Source organism: Neophocaena asiaeorientalis, unplaced genomic scaffold, assembly GCF_003031525.2.
Source record: "Neophocaena asiaeorientalis asiaeorientalis breed wild unplaced genomic scaffold, Neophocaena_asiaeorientalis_V1.1 scaffold150, whole genome shotgun sequence".
Lineage (NCBI taxonomy): Eukaryota > Metazoa > Chordata > Mammalia > Artiodactyla > Phocoenidae > Neophocaena > Neophocaena asiaeorientalis.
The window spans coordinates 17,233,342-17,254,225 of NW_020176571.1; the positions used below are offsets into that span (position 1 = coordinate 17,233,342).

At 36.5% G+C, this 20,884-nt stretch overlaps 1 pseudogene; it reads right to left on the reverse strand.

Annotated features, from left to right (window-relative positions):
* Positions 1 to 19,479: 19,479 nt before the first annotated feature.
* LOC112391667 (S-phase kinase-associated protein 1 pseudogene) lies at positions 19,480 to 20,376 on the reverse strand (annotated as a pseudogene).
* Between the last annotated feature and the right edge of the window lie 508 nt (positions 20,377 to 20,884).

Here is a 20,884-nt window from a genome sequence, read left to right on the forward strand (position 1 = left end):
AGAGCGCAGGCTCAGTAGCTGTGGCGCGTGGGCTTAGTTGCTGCGCAGCATGTGGGATCTTCCCAGATCAGGGCTTGAACCCATGTCCCCTGCATTGGCAGGCGGATTCTTAACCACTGTGCCACCACGAAGGTCCCCAAATCATTTTATGAAGCTGTGTAACCTTGGTACCAAAATTAAGTGTTCTACAAGAAAATAACATCATAGACAAACCTCACATATGAACTAGAGCCAAAGATCATAAACAAAATGTGTTTCTAATCTAGTAACTGAAAAAAAGTTATGCCCAAATAAGATTTATTTCATGAATATAAGCATGGTCCAACCCCAGAAAGTCTGTAACAATTTATCATATTAACGTTTTTTTCATGTTCAAATATATACACTAAAGGGATTCTCACACATGTCCTCATGTAAAAGTTATTCATTGTGGCTTTTTTGGGTATAATTTCCAAAAAATTGGAAATAATCTAAATGCTTTTCGATAAGTAAGCAAATTGTATGTTATTCACTCTGTGGAATCCTATGCAGCAATTAAAACGAATCTATTAAATAGATCTGCAGGCATCAATCTCAAATACAGGTATGCCCCGCTTTCCAAACGTTTGCTTTATGCCACTTCCCTTTTACCAAAGACCTACATTAGTATGTGTTTACACTAACCTAATGAAATCCAAAGAGGACTTTTACCTTTAGGAGAATGGCAAAAAGTGAAAATCGCCTTCAGCATTTGTTTTGCAGCCAACGATTATAGAGGCAGTGTGTGCCAGAGCAGTGAGAATGGCACGCCAAGCTCCTTCCCTGGGAATTACTCTCAGCATCAAGCCACCATAGCTTTGAACTGTGTGAGTACCGTGCTTTATCTCGACTTAATTTGCGCATCCCGTTAGCAGGATGTGTCCTAAGGAAAATGCTTCTTCGCTTTACAGAATTTTGACTTAGGAAAGTTTTCACAGGAACGCTCTACGAACTTTCAGACAGCGGGGGAAACCCGTGCATAATTTTTAATGAAAAAGCAGTTTGCAGGATACAATGTATTATATAATATTTGTGTAACATTTGTGCATTTGTAAACATGCAGAATAATACTACATAGTATATAATGGATATATACATACGCTAAAAAATATAAAAACATGTATAAGAAGAATATACATTTCAACTTCAGGATAGCTGTTCTTCTGGGGAAAGAGGAAAGAAAACCAGGTAAGAGGGCTTCAACTCGATAATTTTTATTTCTTAGGAAAAATGGCTAAATGCTAATGTTTGCTAAATCTGGCTTATGTGAACATGGTTGGTTGTAATATCGTTCTTGGCACTCCTCTATATGTCCTCGTTATTTCATTTTTAAAATGTTAGAGATGTTTGTTTGATGTGACTGAAGTAAAACGTTTGATTATAGAGAGGGCAATAATGGCTCCTCCAGAAAGCCACGGTTCATTATACAGTAGTTTTAATATTGACATATGATTCCAATTTGTTGGAACTGTACTCTGTTTTAGGACTACCTCCTTTGTTTCATTCATTACCATATCAAAAGGGTATGTCTTCAGAGTTTTGTATCCTTGGGAACCCTCCTGGTTGCTAGGTAAACCAATAAAAGCCCTAAGATTCACATTCGATTGTCCGTGCTGGTTACTAAGCTAAAAGGAACCAAAGAGGGGTGGGGAAGAACGCATGTGTTCTGACCAAAGCAGAGTTTTAGTCTAATGTTCAGCCTATGTACAAAACATCACATTCAACCCCTTGAGAGCTCAGAGAGATCTAGAAAGCAGTCACTGCTCTCAGAAAAGTTCCATTTCAGTTCAGATACTTAAATGTAACAATAGAGAAGAGTATGAACATAAGTGGTAAATGTGATAGGAATTTGGAGGCAGAAACACATCTCTGTGAAGGGAGATGCTTGGTGAGATTTCAAGGCAAAAATGGGACTTGCGGGGGGAAAACAAGAGTGAGATCTATTCAGAACTATTCAGATAAGAAAACAAAGTTGGAATTAAGTCAAGTTTTAGGATGAGGAAATCTGTGGCTGTGGACAGGCGGTATGGATTTAAATACCTCTTGCTTTGTCTACTGTAACTGCTCTAAGTTAATTTCCTTTCATTTTAAAATACAAGCAACACTATTTTATACACAGGTGATTTTCCTAAGAAAGTAGAGGTATGGTGTAAAAAAATAATTGAGAGCTAAATTTCCAGAGGTACAAGAGCAAGAAGGGGGTGATGCGGGAAGTGGGAGAGAGCTAGTGAAGAATCTTGGAATCAAGGAGCAGTTTGATTTTTCACTTTTAATAAGAAATGCATTGGTGTTACTGTTAATGTCAAAATATCTTAAATCTGATATTTATGGTATACGTGGTTTTTTTTTCATCTGAAAATGGTTACAACATTTTCAGATAATTTTCAATGCTATTCTGCATGAATCAAAAAAATCTTCATCGATAGAATGTGAAATCTTATTCTTTAAAGCTAAGAGCTTGAAACTGCCTTCAATGTAACTACTGATTTGAATCTTATTATGAAAAATTACAAACACTCACAAAGGTGGAGCGGCTAGTATAATGAACCCTAATACATGCAACACAGAGATTTAAAAACTTATCAGTATTAGACATCCTGGCTTTATCCACCCTCCTTTTCTTTCTTTTTATTGCTGAAGTATTTTAAAGTAAATCCAAGACCTCATGAGACTTCATCCCACCTACTTACAATTTTACTGAGTTTTAATTGAATTATTGATTAAGTAGTTAACAGAAAACAGGATATTACAGGAAGTATCTAGTGTGGTGCAAAGTGCAGCAGTTAATCTTTTCTCATTTAATCAAAGAGAGCAGCAGGGCTCTAGTGATATCAATTATGTTTAGAAATGGAAATTTTTTAAAAAAATCAAAAACAAGGAAGCAATTTAAAGTATTTTTAAGTCCATACTTCTGTTTTACTTCCTCTTGACATATTCCCTATTAACAACTGGCTACTTCTCAGCACTCTGACCTCTCAGTGTACCTAGGATATATGTAAATCATACTTATGTTACTAAGCAAGGGAATGGCAGGATCCTAGGACATAGTTCCAATAAAAGTTTTCATTTGTACCACAAAATCCTTGCCCTTTCGGCGGGGAGAACTTTCTAGTGCTTTACATTTTAGTTCTTCCATTTATGTTACTATTCTTGTAACTGTGTATTTATCAGTATTTGAAAATAATTTTTCCTAGTTTCACCTGAAAAAAGAGACAAAGAAGTAAAATACCTAATGTTGATAAAGGCTTATAGGATGGATTTCTGGTGCACGTATTTATAAGTTGATACATTTAAACAAAAAAAAAAACAGTTTGATAATCATACTTGAATACCAAGTTTCAATATTTGGAACTTGATAACAAGTTTCAATATTTGATATCTTAAATTCTGTTAGCATGCTCATAATTAAACAGGATAAAAAAAATTCTTAATGTGGAAATGACACTCCCTGTGCTAAAAAAGAAAATGCTGACTTTGTTTTTGTTTTGCTTTGTTTTGTTTTGTCCTAGCTCCCCGTCTTTTCCTCCAGAGAAAAGGTCACTCTGCCAGGCTGTATTGATGGACTTTTGAGATGCACAGTTCAAGATTAGTAAGGGGTAGGAAGAAGAGAAAAGCTAATTGATGTAGGGTAATTTAAAAATAACTGACAGGGACTTCCCTGGTGGTACAGTGGTTGGGAATATGCCTGCCAATGCAGGGGACATGGGTTCGAGCCCTGGTCTGGGAAGATCCCACATGCTGCAGAGCAAGTAAGCCCATGCACCACAACTGCTGAGCCTGCGCTCTAGAGCCCGCAAGCCACAACTACTGAGCCATTATGCCACAACTACTGAAGCCCACTCATCTAGAGCCTGTGCTCCGCAACAAGAGAAACCATGGCAATGAGAAGGCTGCACACCGCAACTAAGTGTAGCCCCCGCCTGCCGCAACTAGAGAAAGCCCTCAAGCAGCAACAAGACCCAATGCAGCCAAAAACAAAAGAAAACAAACAAAAAAAGTGACAAAGAGGCATGAACAGAAACGCAAAACAGTTGAGAAAAGGGGAAGTGTGTTGGAGTGTGGCTTGTAAACAAGAGGATCCAGAGTAATATGGGTTTACAGAAAATTGAAAAGGAGAGAAAAAGAGATATAGGAAGTGTTACTGGGGTGTATCAAAGGGAACTTATTAACAATTTTAGAGGAGAGCCAAGGAAATTATTAGAATTCCTTAAAAAATATTTGGCTACTTGAACTGTATTTTTTTGAGAGTGTTTCCCTTTATCATCAAACATTTTTCTATACTGGTACACATTATTTGAAACATCTTTTCAATGAGAGCATAAGGTTCTATCCAATGAATATACTGTGGTTAATGCCTCATTATTCTACAATTGGATTGGTATTATTTCTCTTTTTCTACTATTTAAAAACCACTATGATGAATATATTGGTACTCACTGCTTCTTTCTTATTGAACATTTCACTAGGATAGATGCCCAGAAACAGAACTGAAACCTAGTCCACCTAAAACCGAGCTCTCCTGCTAAGTTGATGACTAACCTCTCTGTCCAAAACTTTATTCCCTTTCTTGTTCTACACCTTTTCCCCTCAGAACCCATGTCTCATCATGGTTCTCTTTCAGAGTGTTTGTGAAGGTTAATGACATTCGCAAAGTGTGCAGACCACCGGCTGGCATGGAGTAATGGTCAATAAATGTTAGTTCTATATTAGTAACTACCGTTATTACTTTAGCTCCCAGGGAGCACAGATATAATTAGCCTAGATTTTCTGGTTATGTTTATCCACATACTCATTAAAAGAGTATTATTCTTTTGTCTTTATATTAATGGCATTATAAATTAATAACAATCCTATAAAAGTCTGACTTGCACTCAGTTCAGGGGAACTATTACTTTCCTTATTCAAGATACCCATCTATGTGCGGAAAACATAGTTATGTACCAAAAAGAAAGAAAATCCTTTAATTGCAGCTCAGTTTAAGTACTCTTAAATTGTAAAATAATTAATTCAGAGGTTTTTTTTTTTTTTGACAGAAAAACAAAAGATGAACAAGACAGGAATAAATGTCTAGATTGTTGCTAAACTTGGTTTTCACTTAGTACTACTTCGAAAATATTTCTCCTTTATTTGAGAAAGTTTTATATTTACATTAGACACATTACCCAAGTCAACAGAGATGAAGATACCTGTAGCCAGACTTGTAAAACTAAGAAAATAGCCATATTAACACCAGTCACTTTTAGTTAGAATCTAAAAGGTATACAACCTTATATAAGAATATGCACAAAACAATATTAAATTAGCTTTTTTAATAGAATGTTTTTTTAAATTCATCACTGTGTCACCATGTTTATTTCTTTGAAGAATTATTTCCATGCACATATTTGAGTGTGTGTCAAGTTGAAAGTTCCCTGTTATGAGAAATGAGTCACAAAACAAAGTTCAGATGAAGACTTTACAACCCTAACTGCACCACATTTGAAGTTTGGATAGTTACACACACAGTGAAAAATTTGAGGGAATATCTCAGTGAATGAAAGTCAACTCAAGCTGTGTAGCACTTATAACAGTGTAAAATTGTGAAGGATTTCCCATTTCCAGAAACGTTTATTAGTCTGCTTAGTTCTTTCAGAATCATCATGCCCTTTCTATTTGCAAGGCAAATAGTTAATGAGTTACTTGAAGAAGTTAAACACTCGTGTAGAATTGCAAGCCTTAGGTCATATTCCACCATTGAGCTCACTCTCACGTTACTGGGAAATTAAGATCTCTTAGAACTGTTCGTTGACTTAGTAATAAGTTCGTCACGGCCCGAAGTAAACAGAGCAACCTTTACAAAGCCAACTGAGATGTTTTTTTTATAATTTTAGCAGCTGTGTTAGTGTCAGCAATTTGGTGGGTGATAAAGACAATTATCAGCTCTGTTAGGTAAATCTCCTGTAATCTTATGAAAAAAGGTCTTAATAACCTAGCACATTCAGCACTTCATGATCACAAACATCAATGACTTTCCCAAAATGTGCTAGTTATCCAAAACTTAACTTCAACTTTTCAATGATGAGAAATACATGTGACTTACTCAATTCAGTAATTACCTCAGTCATTTCTTAAATGCCTACTATTTAAGGCAGGGGGCTACATAAGGAATACAAAACAAATAAAATGCAGTTCCTGGGCTTCCCTGGTGGCGCAGTGGTTGGGAGTCCGCCTGCCGATGCAGGGGTCGCGGGTTCGTGCCCCGGTCCGGGAAGATCCCACATGCCGCACAGCTGCTGGGCCTGTGAGCCATGGCTGCTAAGCCTGCGTGTCCGGAGCCTGTGCTCCGCAGCTGGAGAGGCCACAGTGGTAAGAGGCTTGCGTACAGCAAAAAAAAAAAAAAAAAAATTGCGGTTCCTCTCCTTAAGAACATAATCCAGTTAGGGAAGTAGAAGCATAAACAGATAATTGTAATACAATATGATATGAAGGCCTATTAGTTATAACTTTACCAAAGGTGACATATTTACTCGTCTTTTTCTTTCTTTTTTTTATTGACATGAAATTGACATAAAATTAACCATTTAAAACTGAACAGTTCAGTGGCATTCAGTACATTCACAATGTAATGTAATGTGCAAATGCACAACCCCCATCTCTATCTAGTTCCAAAACAATTGTTTCTTTTTTGTTTTTAGCTTTATTGAGATGTAATTGACATATGACACTATGTAAGTTTAAGATGTACAATACGATGATTTGAGGTAAGTATATATTGTGAAATGAAGTTAATTAACCCAACCATCACCTCACACAGTTACCATTTTTGTGTGTGTGATATGAATTTTTAGGTTTCACTTTCAGCAACTTTCAAGTATACAGTACAGTACCATTCACTATACGCACCATGCTGTACACTAGATACCCAGAACTTATAACTGGAAGCTTGTACTCTTTGACTATCTTCACTCATTCCTTTCTCTCACCAACCCCCCACAACCAATCTGGTCTGTTTCTATGAGTTTGGGTTTTTTTAGATTCCACATTTAAGTGAGGTCATACAATATTTGTCTTTGACTTATTTCACTTAGCATAATGCCCTCCGGCCTCATTCATGTTGCAGCAAATGACATGATTTGTTTCTTTTTTTACGGTATATGATATATAAATGTCTGTATATATATATATATATATATATATATACACACACACACACACACACACACACACACACACACACACACACACCCCACAGACTTTATAACTGCGGGGCAATGACGATGCAGTGACAGAGGCTTGAAGTAGATCATACGGTAGTTCTATTTTTAATTTTTGAGACCGCTCCATACTGTTTTCCATGGTAGCTGCACCAATTTACATTTCTACCACCAGTGCCCAAGTGTTCCCTTTTCTCCACACACTCACTAGCACTTATTTGTCACTTGTCTTTTTGATAATAGTGACTCTAACAGGTATGAGGTGATAGCTCAGTGTGTGTGTGTGTGTGTGTGTGTGTGTGTGTGTGTGTGTGTTTAATAAAATTTAGTTACTTATTTATTTGCTGCATTGGTTCTTCGTTGCTGTGCAGGGGATACTCTTCGTTGCGGTGCGTGGGCTTCTCACTGTGGTGGTTTCTATTGCTGTGGAGCACGGGCTCTAGGCACGCGGGCTTCAGTAGTTGTGGTGCATGGGCTCAGTAGTTGTAGCACACGGGCTTACTTGCTCTGCGGCACGTGGGATCTTCCTGGACTAGGTCTACGAACCCGTGTCCCCTGCATTGGCAGGCAGATTCTTAACCTCTGCACCACCAGGGAAGCCCCTCATTGTGGTTTTGATTTGCATTTTCCTGGTGATTCATGATGCTGAGTACCATTTCTTGTAGTTGACCATGTGTATGTCTTCTTTGGAAAAATGTCTATTCAGGTCCTTTGCCCATTTTAAAACCAGATTATTTCTTGTTTTGCTATTAAGTTGTATGAATTCCTTACATATTTTGAATAGTAATCACTTGTCAGATATTTGGTTTGCAAATATTTTCTCCCATTCCATAAGTTGCCTTTTCATTTTGTTGATCTGTACTGGTCTTGAAATATAAGTAGGAGCTTTTTTCAGGCACAAACTGGAGGGACATAACTTTGGGTGTTCTACTGTTTTTGGCTTTCTTTTTCCAAAACAGACTATTTATTTGCTCCCAATAAATCGACCGGCAGTGATTAAGTGATCAACGTGGCCTGGGTAGGTGAGTTGCTCTCGGGGAGAGAAAGCTCTACTGCTTTTATTATAAATCATTAATCACAATTCACAAGTGATATTTCTAGCATGATAAAATTAGGTGAAACAAATAATGTAACAGTTCTGGTGCACAATGTATTTGTTACTAATGTTACTACCAGGTGATTCATATATATTATAAATTATTTTCTTCTGAAGTATCTTATGAGTTCTTAAACTCTCTACAGGCTCAAAGTTTTTCAAAGCCCTTTTGTCAGAAAAATACACATAACTAGTTTTAAATAGTCTCCCCTCAATATAGTATAAACATAAAGCTTATATTTTTCTAAATGACTTGAACTCATATCAAATCTCCCTGCCTCATCTCTTAAGGACATCCCAGGCAGAACCCAGAGCTTTCCAATCATATTTAAAATTCAGCCTCATTTGACCCACTTCTGCTCACCCAAGTGCCCCTCTTCCCCCCGTCTTGGCCAGTTTGTAGCCTGAGGGACTGAAATGGAAAGCAAAGCTCTGTTCTTTTATTCTTTGTTAGATGTCTTGCCAGCACAACTCTAATGAAGTATAGACTGTGGACTCTACTGTTTATTTATAGGAAGCCAATGAACCCATTAACATTTTTATTATCTACCATCATATATCATCATTTCACAATTTGAAGCATGTGGCTGCCTCTTTATAACTTTACAACCCTGTTCATTCAAGAAATATGTATTGATTACCCACTCTGTGTTAAATACTGTTCTACAGGTCAAACCATAGCACAAGCAAAACTTTTGGTTTCATTTGATTTCATATTTCTTTAAGGTGTCTTCCTAGGTAGTCCAAACAGATATTTTACTTTTTTATTGATGCAAATTCTAAGTTGCTTCAAAGTATTTCAAGGTCCCCGTTGAGACTGACAGTTCAGGTTGACTTAAAGTGACCAACATTTACAACAACAGCACAGGTATATTGAGTAGGTACTATGTGCCAGTGTGTTAAGTCATTTACTTGTTTTATTTAATCTGGATAGTAATCAGGTAAGCTAGCTAATCATGTTATTCTCATTTTACAATGAGAAAACTGAGTGTGAGTGGTCATTAAACTAGCCTGATTTTATTGCTAAGTTAGCCTTGCACTCTGATTCAAAAGCCAGCTGAGCTAGTCCAGCTGTCTGATTGGAGCCATGATATGAATTTAGGTGCCACCCCTTGTAAATTACTTCACCTTTGTGTGTGTCAGTTTTCTCATCTGTAAAATGGAAATAACCACTATATCTTTCTCATAAGTTTTTTAAAGATAAATTAAGGTAAAATAAATATAGCCTTTAGAATAATCTGGCACACAGTACACATTATTAAAAAATCTTAACTACAAGTATGTAATCCCTTACCAGAAAACCATGAGGTTTGATATGTTTCGGAATTCAGAATTCTTCAGATTTTACAAAAGTAAATGAGTGCATTTACCAAAATTTATATAACATTTCAGCAGAGTCTGGGAACCTCCCATAAGCAAAGAAATGAATATATCTGACTTAAACTTGTTAATTCACGTGGAGTGGAACAAATGAGGACTCTACGTAGTTTGATTTCACTTCAGGTCTGAATTTGGTACCCAACTAGTTTGGGCCAAATGTAAAAAGACTTTGGGTTTTGAGAATTTTAGTAAAGGACCTATTATTAACAACTAAGTTATATTACCTATACCAAAATGGTCAGAATCATCTCTACTTCAGGCTCTAGAATTTCAAATGGGATTCAAAGGAACATTTCTCATGTAAATTCTCCCTACTTGGCAAAATTTAACACTCAGTGATATTATTTGACATAACCAATTTCGTTTCATTTGCTTCACAAAATGTCTCTTGACTTTCCATTTCAGAGTTCCCAATAGACATTTGAAATCATTATAACATTTCTGCTAGTTCCCCAATACAAAGCTTTTGATTCAATTTAGATTTTATCTTATGCTGCGAAGTTTCAAAAAACATAAAAAATCTTCCCAAACCTTAATCATTTTGGTGCTGTAATCTAAACCTTTTCTAAAGTCATAAGTAACATTCAGGATACACTGGGTTTCACTGCAGCTAACATACAGTCCCCCAGATCTCCATGACTTAAACAATAAGGGCAGATGGGCATGCACTTGGCTTATAGAAAGTTAGTCTGAAAAAGACTTTCGGGAAAGCAATATGACATCATGAATCAAATCTTAAACATAGCTATAGCTTTTGGAACAGTCATCTTATTTTTTGAATCTATCATAAGGAAGTAATCAGAAATGAAAATAAAGATACATGCACAAAGATGTTACTCAAAATGTTAATTATAATAGAGGACAATTGGGAAAAACAAAACATCTACTGAACTAGGACAATTCAACGAATTATGACACACTGCTGAAACAAATTAGACACAAATAAATCAAAAGACATCCTGCGTTCATGGATTGGAAGACTGAATACTGTTAAAATGTCCATACTACCCAAAGCAAGCTACAGATTCAGTGCAGTCCCTATCAAAATGTCAATGGCTGTATCTAATCATCATGTTGTACCCTTAAAATATTTTACAATTTTATTTGTCTATTATATTTCAATAGAAATTAATTTTTAAAATCTTTGCCAAGGTTTAGTGAGGTGAGAAAATTACACAAAATAGTATGTGCTGTAATTATATTTTGTTTCTGTCATTTAGGGAGACCTAAATAGTCCTTCCTTTTAGACTCAATAAATTCAATTTATTTAGTAAAATTGAAAAGAATCAAAATTCACATGGAACCATAAAGGACTCTATATTGCCAAAACAATCTTGATAAAGAAGAATAAAGCCGGAGACCCCACACTCCCTGATTTCAAAACATATTACAAAGGTACAGTAATCAAAACAGCATGGTACTGGTGTAAACACAGGCATATAGACCAGTTGAATAGAATAGAGAACCCAGAAATAAACCCATACATATACATTGAAATGATCTTTGTCAGGGGTGCCAAGCTGTATTGTATACAATGGGGAAAGGATAGTCTCTTCAAAAAATGATAATGGGAAAACTGAATATCCACATGCAAAAAAATGCAACTGGTGTCTTACACCAACACAAAGATCAACACAAAATGGATTAAAGACTTAAGCATAAGACCTGAAACTAAGTAAAATTCCTGGAAGAAAGCTTAGGGGAAAAACTTCATAACATTTGTCTTGGCAATGATTTCTTGCATATGGCACCAAAGCACAGACAATGAAAGGATAAATAGACTAATGGGAGTATGTCAAGCTACAAAGCTTCTGTGCAGCGAACAATCAACAGAGTGAAACACAACCTATGGACTGAGAGAAAATATTTGCAAACCATATATCTGAAAAAGAAATAATATCTAAAATATAGAAGAAACTCCTACAGCTCAATAGCAAAAATCCAAATAATCCAACTTAAAAATGGGTTAAGGACTTAATATATAGATATTTCTTTTTTTTTTTGCAGTATGCAGGCCTCTCGCTGCTGCGGCCTCTCCCGTTGCGGAGCACAGGCTCTGGACGCGCAGGCTCAGTGGCCATGGCTCACGGGTCCAGCCGCTCCACGGCATGTGGGATCTTCCCAGACCAGGGCACGAACCCGTGTCCCCTGAATCGGCAGGTGGACCCTCAACCACTGTGCCACCAGGGAAGACCTGTACATAGATATTTCTTTAAAGAGGACATACAAATGGCCAATGGGTATATAAAAATATGTTCAGCATCACTAATCATCAAGGAAATGCCATCAAAAGTACAATGAGATATAATCTTACACTTGTTAGTATGGCCATTATAAAAAGAAAAGTGTTGGTAAAGATGTGGGGAACTAAAAGATCCCACATGCCACAACTACGACCCAGCACAGCCAAATAAATAAATAAATATTTTGAAAGAAAGAAAGAAAGGAAGGAAGGAAGAAAGAAAGAAAGGGAAAGAAAGAAAAAGCAATCATGACCTCTGTTAAGGCAATGGCATCTATCTTCCTAATTCCTTTTCTGCTCCCACAAAGACACACACACACACAATGTTTTAAATTGAAAAGACATTATATACATTTTATTTTGTTTTCATTTCAAAATGTACAATTTTGAAACCACATTTTAATTTATTGATTGCATAAATTTGTGTTACACAGGCAAATCATCTAGTTTTGAATATTTAGATTACTTTCAAACTTCACTATTTTAAATAGCTCAGAGCAGCTGTAAATACTTGGGAAGAAAAGCGAAAATAATCTGAAAAAATTCTGAAACAGATAAAAATTTTAAATGATGTATGAAGAAATTGCTAAACGGGGCATCACGTGTGTGAAATTTAAAATTACTGGAAATATGTTTTGATCACTTTGTCATTTTGCTCACTTGCGTTTTTTTGGGTTTTTTTTTTCTGGTCGCTTGGCTCATGGGATCTTAGTTCCCCGACCAGGGATTGAACCCTGGCCCTCAGTAGTGAAAGCACCGAGTCCTAACTACTGGACCACCAGGGAATTCCTCATTTGCTATGGTGATTAAATTACTTTTAACCAAATCATCTGGAGCTAATGTTATTGATAATTGTTGCTGAGTAAAAAAAAAAAAAAAAAAAAAAAACAGAATATTTCTTTATACATGTTAATATTTTATAGTTTAAAAAAATGAGTGTGTACTATAGGAGAAACATTCTTACACATCTCTATTCCTGGGTAATTTATTCTTTTGGATGCAATTGCCAATACGATTAAAACAATTTTTTTCTCCCAAACTAGTTATTGGCAATACATAAGAATCCCATTTATGTTTGCATATTCTATAACAGCTAAGATAGCCTTGGCTAAGCTGAAAGAGAGACTAATTTTATGGGGCTTGTGCCCACCACCCTGTTTCCCCTCCTTGGGGTATTTTTTTTTCAATGAAAAATACAGTGCTTATTTTCTCTTTTTTAATTTTGATGATAAACGCAAAATCATAAATTAACCTACAAGTGTGAGTTCTGATTTAGCAGAGGCCTATCTTGTGATACTGTTTTCATATCAATTATTTACCAAATATCTTTACTGTATTTTTAATTTCCTTTTTGCCTTAGTTTTTATTTAGAAGAATATTCATTTGATCTTCCCTGGTGGCGCAGTGGTTAGGAATTCGCCTGCCAATGCAGGGGACATGGGTTTGAGACCTGGTCCGGGAAGATCCCACATGCCATGGAGCAACTAGGTCCACAAGCCACAACTACTGAGCCTGCGTGCTATAATTACTGAAGCCCGTGCTCTGCAACAAAGAGAAGCCACAGCAATGAGAAGTCCGTGCACCACAACAAAGAGTAGCCCCCGCTCGCTGCAACTAGAGAAAGCCCACACGCAGCAACGAAGACACAACACAACCAAAAATAAGTAAATAAATAAATAAATTTATTTAAAAAACAGAGCATTTCTATCACCCCTGAAAGTTTCTAAAAGAAAAGGAATATTCATTTGCCTCTTAATGTTGTGCTCTTCTTTTTAACATCAGGTTAATAATTTTGCTTTTGTATGATTTGTCATGTTGTTTTGTTTTGTTTTAATTTTTTTTTCTATTTCTTTCTTTTTTTTTTTTTTTGACTGCGCTGCCAGGGAATTCCGGCATGTGTCCTGTTTTAACATTTATTATTTTGTGATCAAGATACAATTAATATGGGCTTCCCTGGAGGCGCAGGGGTTGAGAGTCAGCCTGCCGATGCAGGGGACGCGCGTTCGTGCCCCGGACTAGGAGGACCCCACATGCCGCGGAGCGGCTGGGCCCGTGAGCCATGGCCGCTGAGCCTGCGCGTCCGGAGCCTGTGCTCCGCAACGGGAGAGGCCACAACAGTGAGAGGCCGGCGTACCACACACACACACACAAAAAGATACAATTAATATTAAAAGAATAATTTGTATCTATAGAAATACATAAGTTTTGCATTCTTTTTATGGCTATTTAGAACACTTCACATTATTTGAACTTTTTTTTTTACCACTCTGCCTCTTCCTCTTTTCTCCTCAACCCAACTTTTTATTTTTTCCATATGAAGGTCTGTGTATTAGCCACCTCTTACATATTTGTTTCAGACATATGGTTTTGGGTCAAGAATGTGTACCTTGGTTGGGCTATTTTTATCGCTGAGCACTGACTCAGGGGTGCTGGAGTGGATAGAAACTCCTGCTGGTTTTCTACAATGTCTCATACTTGTCACATATAAGTATATTAAAAAACCCTAGAACTGATCCTTAAGTAACCCCATCTGGCACATTTCAGCATCCATGGTACTTTTAACCATTTGGATAAGATATTCAGTCAGTTTTCTTTCTAATTTATAATACTGGATCCTAGGCCATATGGTCCTAATGTGTTGACAAGAAGAAAGAATCACATCTCACCAAAGTCCAAACACATGAAATCCGATGTTTTCTCATTATCGCTAATGGCCTGACACCATCATAAAAGTTAATTAATTAGTATAGTAGGCTTTGTTCTCTTTAAACCATCAGAATTTTGCCTTACTGTATTTAAATCTCTTCTGGATGGTTACTATTGGTTGGCTTAAATAATCTGTTACAGTATATAGTAGTTACCTAGGCAATCCTGGTTTATCTCACCAGTTTATGATTAATAGGGCGACATTCTGCCCATCTTCCTTGAAAAACTAGTATTTCTTTTAACTCCTTAGCAATCTTCAGAGTTTTCATTATCCATCAGTCCTCCAAAATAATGGCCTGTCTCCTCCCATCTGCTCTGGTTTTAGGTACCTTGCAGACATTATCACTGAGCTGCCAGTTACTGCCTCATTCCTCATTCCCTGCTATTGTGCTCTCTTTCCGGGTCGTGTTACTCAGAGCAGCTTTAAAATATACAAAGGGAAGAAAAGGAGAGTAACACGAGCTGACCTAGTGGATCACAAAGGGCCAGAGAAAGTAGGTCCTTGATATTTTCCTTACCCTTCCCCCAGAATATTCTCCTCTAGTCTCTGATACACCTCTCCCAAGGAAAGAAGAGAGAAGCTTCCTTCGTTACGCAGACCCCCAAACCATAACTTAGTTCTAGATTTTGAAATTCCTTTGCTGAACTAAGGTTTAAGCATTGGAACAATACCCCTGAACGAAGTTAAGAAAGACTTTTACCTTTTATTACCTAATAATAATACACCATCTCATTTAATAATAGCTAATTATTATGTACCATTTCATTTAATCCAGATGAAAACTTAATAATAATATTTGAGCCTTTACTAGGACCAGGCATTATCCTGAAGATTTGATAACCATCTATTTAAATCTCCGCAGACCTGTTATTAGCACTATTTTGCACATGGGGAAACTGAGGTTAAAGGAGATTAAATAAATTACTCAAATTCTACAGCAGGATTGTCTACTTACAAAGCTCAAATTCTTTTCATCCCCTTCATTATCTCTCCAGTCTCTGTATAACATGCCTTAATGAGCTAGAAAGTAAAGTTTCATCCTTTGGAACAAGGTAGAGTAGAGTCTGAAGTTGGAGAAAGTGGCCCTTACTTGTTGTGTATTTTTCATGTGCTGTAGGCACACAAGTAGTAGGCATTAGCCCTTTGTAGTTTGTGTGCATACACAATTGCTCTGAAATCCTTACTTCCAACTATCAAAATACAGTTTCAAACACTTCTTATGGAGGACCGAATAGTAATGAGAATAGAGATATTAAATGTTTAACTTGGGAATTGGTGTTTAAGCTATTGGGTACATTTGGGAGAAAGTTGGAATGGTAATAAAACAATATAGAGTGATTCAGTATACATTAGGAGTCTGAAAAAATTGCTTTAAAGTATAATGCAGAACATATTTAGCCTGTCATCCATTTTATAATTAAGTGCCTATTAAATGACAATCATCAGCTAAGTCCTGGAAAAATGGATTTTAAAAACCACAGGATTTTTTTGTTGTTGTTGGCCATGCTACATGGCTTGTGAGATCTTAGTTCCCTGACCAGGGACTGAACCTGGACCCACAGCAATGAAACACTGGACCAACAGGGAATTCCCTGTTTCTTCATTTTTAAAATGATGTTTTTTGCCACTGATTTATATAGAATTAAGGTGAAATATTGATCAGCACTTGTGAACTTTTAATTAATACCACTTAAATAACAATAATAAGGAATTCCCTGGCTGTCCAGTGGTTAGGACTCCATGCTTTCACTGCTGAGGGCCCCAGTTCAATCCCTGGTCAGGGAACTAAAATCCTGCAAGCCGCTGCACTGCATGGCCAAAAAAAAAAAAAAAAAAAAAAACACAGGAAAAAAATAAATGATAATAATAAAAACTGCTAAATCAATTTTAGCAAATACTGTGAAAAATATGATTTCAACATTATTTTTTAATTAATCTGCTTTTCCTCACTGATTTAAACTATTAATCTTTATTACGTATAGAATACCCATTTATACATGGATTTTTCTTTTTTGGGATCTGTTTATTTCTGTGCCAGCCTCTCAACTTATGCTTTTATAATATGATTCAATATTTGGCAAGGTGTATTCCCTCTCATTACCCATATATCTTTAAAAACATTTTTTCCCCTTACATATTTTAGATTCTTATAATTAGGAAACATTTGAAATATTTCTGTTCTACTAAACCCACAATTGTAATTTACGATATGCAAGATACTGTCTTGAGACCATGGAGGCTATTAAGAGAAAAATGATAGAATCTTGCTACTAAGTCTATTATATGAAATAGAGTTATAATCTGATTCTAGGAACATGAAAAAGAGGCAAGCTAGAACAAGCACTGATAGACATGTTTTATAGAGTTAAATATTTATTAGCTCTTATTAATATAGCTAAGCATACATGTGTTTGTTATAGTAGCTTTATAGATGGCCAGCTCCCTTAGGCTCCCTTAAAGTTGTGAAGAGCAGAACACGTGTAGCTTCATTTTTATGTAACATCTGAAAATCCAAACACCTAGAGGCTCTTTCTTTTTCATTTTTTTAGAGGGGGAGCAGTGGAGCAGAGCATGCACATCCTTGAACACCAGGGATCACAGGTGTTCTGGATTTCTGAATCTTCAGTTCAGTCTACAATGACATTAACTAACCCTGATTCTCTGTTAGGCGTACAAGAGCGGCTTCATTTTAAACTTGTGTTCAGTTTGGGGGATGATCTAGCTATTAGACACGTCCATATAATCTCGTTTCACATAATATTTTCTTCTGCAAACTCTTTATGCTATTACTCGGCTAACTAAAGTTAACTCCATTGTCATTAATTTATTTATGACTAGAGCCTTTGGATGTATATTCAGTGATCCTTTTATTCCCTCATACAAAATGCTTATTATGTAGCAAGTTATAAACATTTTACTAGTCTTTTATATGTGGCACAGTCTTTATGATTTAAATCTACAGTGTGGGTGGCACAAGGCAGAAGTTTTTAGGTGTTCTAACAGATGCATAAAAGAAGTAAATTTAGATTAGGAAAATCCACATAAGCTCCGTGAAGATGATTGCTGGAGGTTAAACTCTGAAGAGTGAGTGCGATTTCAAGAAGCAGAGAATGAGACAAAAACAGGTGGAGAGAGAAGAAACAGAGAAGTCAGCTATTTGCAAACTAACCAGAGGTATGGTTGCTGTTGGGTCCTCAAAGCTACTGTTTGATTTCTGACTTCTAGGGCCCCTGTTGTCTCCTGAATGTATGTATAAGTAGATAGATGTATTCTACCCACCACCATTAGTCTGTTGTAGGATATTTCTTATCTATTTATCCATCTATCTATTATCTATCAATCATCTATCTAATTATTTGCTTACTGAGGGACAGCTGGGTTGTTGCCAGTTATAAGCCATTAGGACTAACACTGCAGTGTACATTCTTGTACACACTTCCTCATGTATATATGTGGGATTTTTGTATATACCTGGAATTGAAATTGGTGGATGGTAAAGAATGCCTATCTTCAACTTGATTAAATACTGCAAAATTTCTTTCCATAGTTTTATTTTTTTTAAATAAATGTATCTTCCCACCAGTAATGTACACTTGGCTCTGTCAGAATTCAAAAACTTTTCCAATCTAATGGATGGATATAAAATGCTGTCTGTTGTTGTTTTAATTTGCATTGCCTTGATTATTAGTTATAGAAGTATTATTTTTGTAAGCTTATTTGCTGTTTGGATTTCTTCTGAAAATTAATATTCTTTTCCCATTTTTCTCTTGGGTGGTTTGGCTTTCTTATTGATTAGTGGTATTCTGAATACTAATCCTTTTTTCATCATATATGTCACAATTATCTTTTATCTTTTTTATGACTTAATTTCATGAAGTTTTAAATTTTAATGTTTTCAAATTTGTCAGTCCTTTTCCTTCAGGGTGTTTGCTTTATGAGACTTCTTTAGAAAATCTTTCCTTAACTTGCAGTCATGGAGACTTGATCCTATATTTCTATATTTTCTTTTTCTTTTTTTTTAATGTGATTTACTTTTTATTGAAAGTATCTTGCATTCGTGACTGATGCTTTCTGGGTTATGCCATACATTTTAACATTAAAGGTTAAATTATTTCTTACATGCAAGTAGTGTTTATGGTTTTCCCCACATAGGATTACTGATTATAAAAAGATGACACACCACATGCGTTAAGTGTCTTTTTTAATTGAAAAGCCAGCAAACTGTCTAATTCTTTTTCCTCACAAAACACAAACTGAGTAGTAACTGAGCCTCTAGCCAACATATTCAAAGCTGAGAGGATTAAAAATGCAAAAACAAGTCCTCAGATCCAATTAACGGAGCCCTGCTACATACAGGCTAATCAATACCAGTGGTACTCTGACTCCAGGAAGCTGGAAGACATTCTGATAACCCCACTCTGATAACATTTACCTCAAGTAGCCTTTTTCCAGTTTCCAACTCATGAATAAATATAATACATTGTTAATTCTATTTCAGAAAATTTTTTGCAAGTTGTTTTACTTACAATGCCAACTTTTAAAGAAGTTTTTTAAAATTTTATTTATTTAATTTATTTAATTTTGGCTGCATTGGGTCTTTGTTGCTGCACGTGGGCTTTCTCTAGTTGCGGTGAGCAGGGGCTTCTCTTGTTGCAGAGCACAGGTTCTAGGCGCCCGGGCTTCAGTAGTTGTGACTCGTGGACTCTAGAGCGCAGGCTCAGTAGTTGTGGCGCACGGGCTCAGCTGCTCTGTGGCATGTGGGATCCTCCCAGACCGGGGATCAAACCCATGTGCCCCGCATTGGCGGGCGGATTCTTAACCACTGCACCACCAGGGAAGTCCCTACAATGCCAACTTTTAAAAGTCACTAAACTAAAGTTAACCGGACAATAAACTAGGCAGAAATTGCTTTACAAAAAGAGGGAGAGCCCAAAATGCTACTTTCTATAGAGAACCCACAGTTCAATTTTATTCAGAGCAAAGAAGAAAGAACTTTTGATCATACTAGAAGAAACTGAGTCATAAGTTTGGAATCAGTACTGAAACTACACATGCAATGAGGACAACATTCTGCTAATACAACTGATTTGCTGCTGCATTTGTGGACCGTTTTTCTAATATTAACAACTATAAACAAAGCAGTGCAACTAGTATTTGGAACAATCCTTACAGTGTTACAGCATCAGACACAAAATGTCACTTCTCACACCACTGGTTCTCTTTGTGTACCTGGGCTATCTCTTCTTCAGTAAAATCTTTTTTTTTTTTTTTTTTTTTTTTTTGATCCTCAGGAGTTTTCCCCTTGATCATATTGGCAACAGTCCTGCAGGTAACATCAAGCAAACCTTTGATGTCTAAGTAGTTTGCTGCCAATATAAGCTCAAAAAGTGTTCTTTGGTCAACTTTCAGGAATTCTTGATCCCAAACAGGGATATCATCTGTTCACTCTTCTTTGTCCTCACCATCCTCAGGAGGAGGCGGATCATCCTTGTGGTGGGTGCACCCCTGAATGACCTTTTTTAATATTGCTACATTAACATTTGGCAAGGGGATTGGATCAACATCTCCTTCATCATCCATTCCCAAATCTTCCGACATGGTCTTAATAGTCACAGATTGTTTCGCAATTTCAACATCAACTTCAAATATCTCTCCACCAGAACTCTGCAACTTAATTGTAGGCATGGTGTTAGGGCTCAAGGAGATGGCGGGCCAGCGGCTGATGAGAGCAGGGTGGCATCTGCAAAAAGAAAAACAGAAAAGTGGAGAACAAGGCCAACCGATCCTATATTTTCTTATACACTTTTTTCATTCATTCATTCACATTTTGAAAATAACTACTGCCTTGTCAAAGACATAAGTATGAACTAAAGCCTCTAGTTTACAGGAGGGTTCACTCTTTGTGTTGTACAGTTCTATGGGTTTTGTAAAATTCATGTCATCTATCCGCCATTACAGTATCATACAGAGTAGTTTCACAGCTCTAAAATTCCCTGTGCCCCATCTATTCATCCTTCCTTCCCTCTGGCTAGACACTTGGCAACCACTGATGTTTTTATTGTGCCTAATATTGTTTTGCTTTTTCCAGAATGTAATACAGTTGGAATCATTTTATAGCCTTTTCAGATTGGCTGCCTTGACTTAACGACATGCATTTAAGGTTCCTTTTTTTTTGGTGGATTGATCCCTCATTCCTTATTATTGCTGAATAATATTCCATTGAATAGATGTACCAGTAGTTTTTGTTG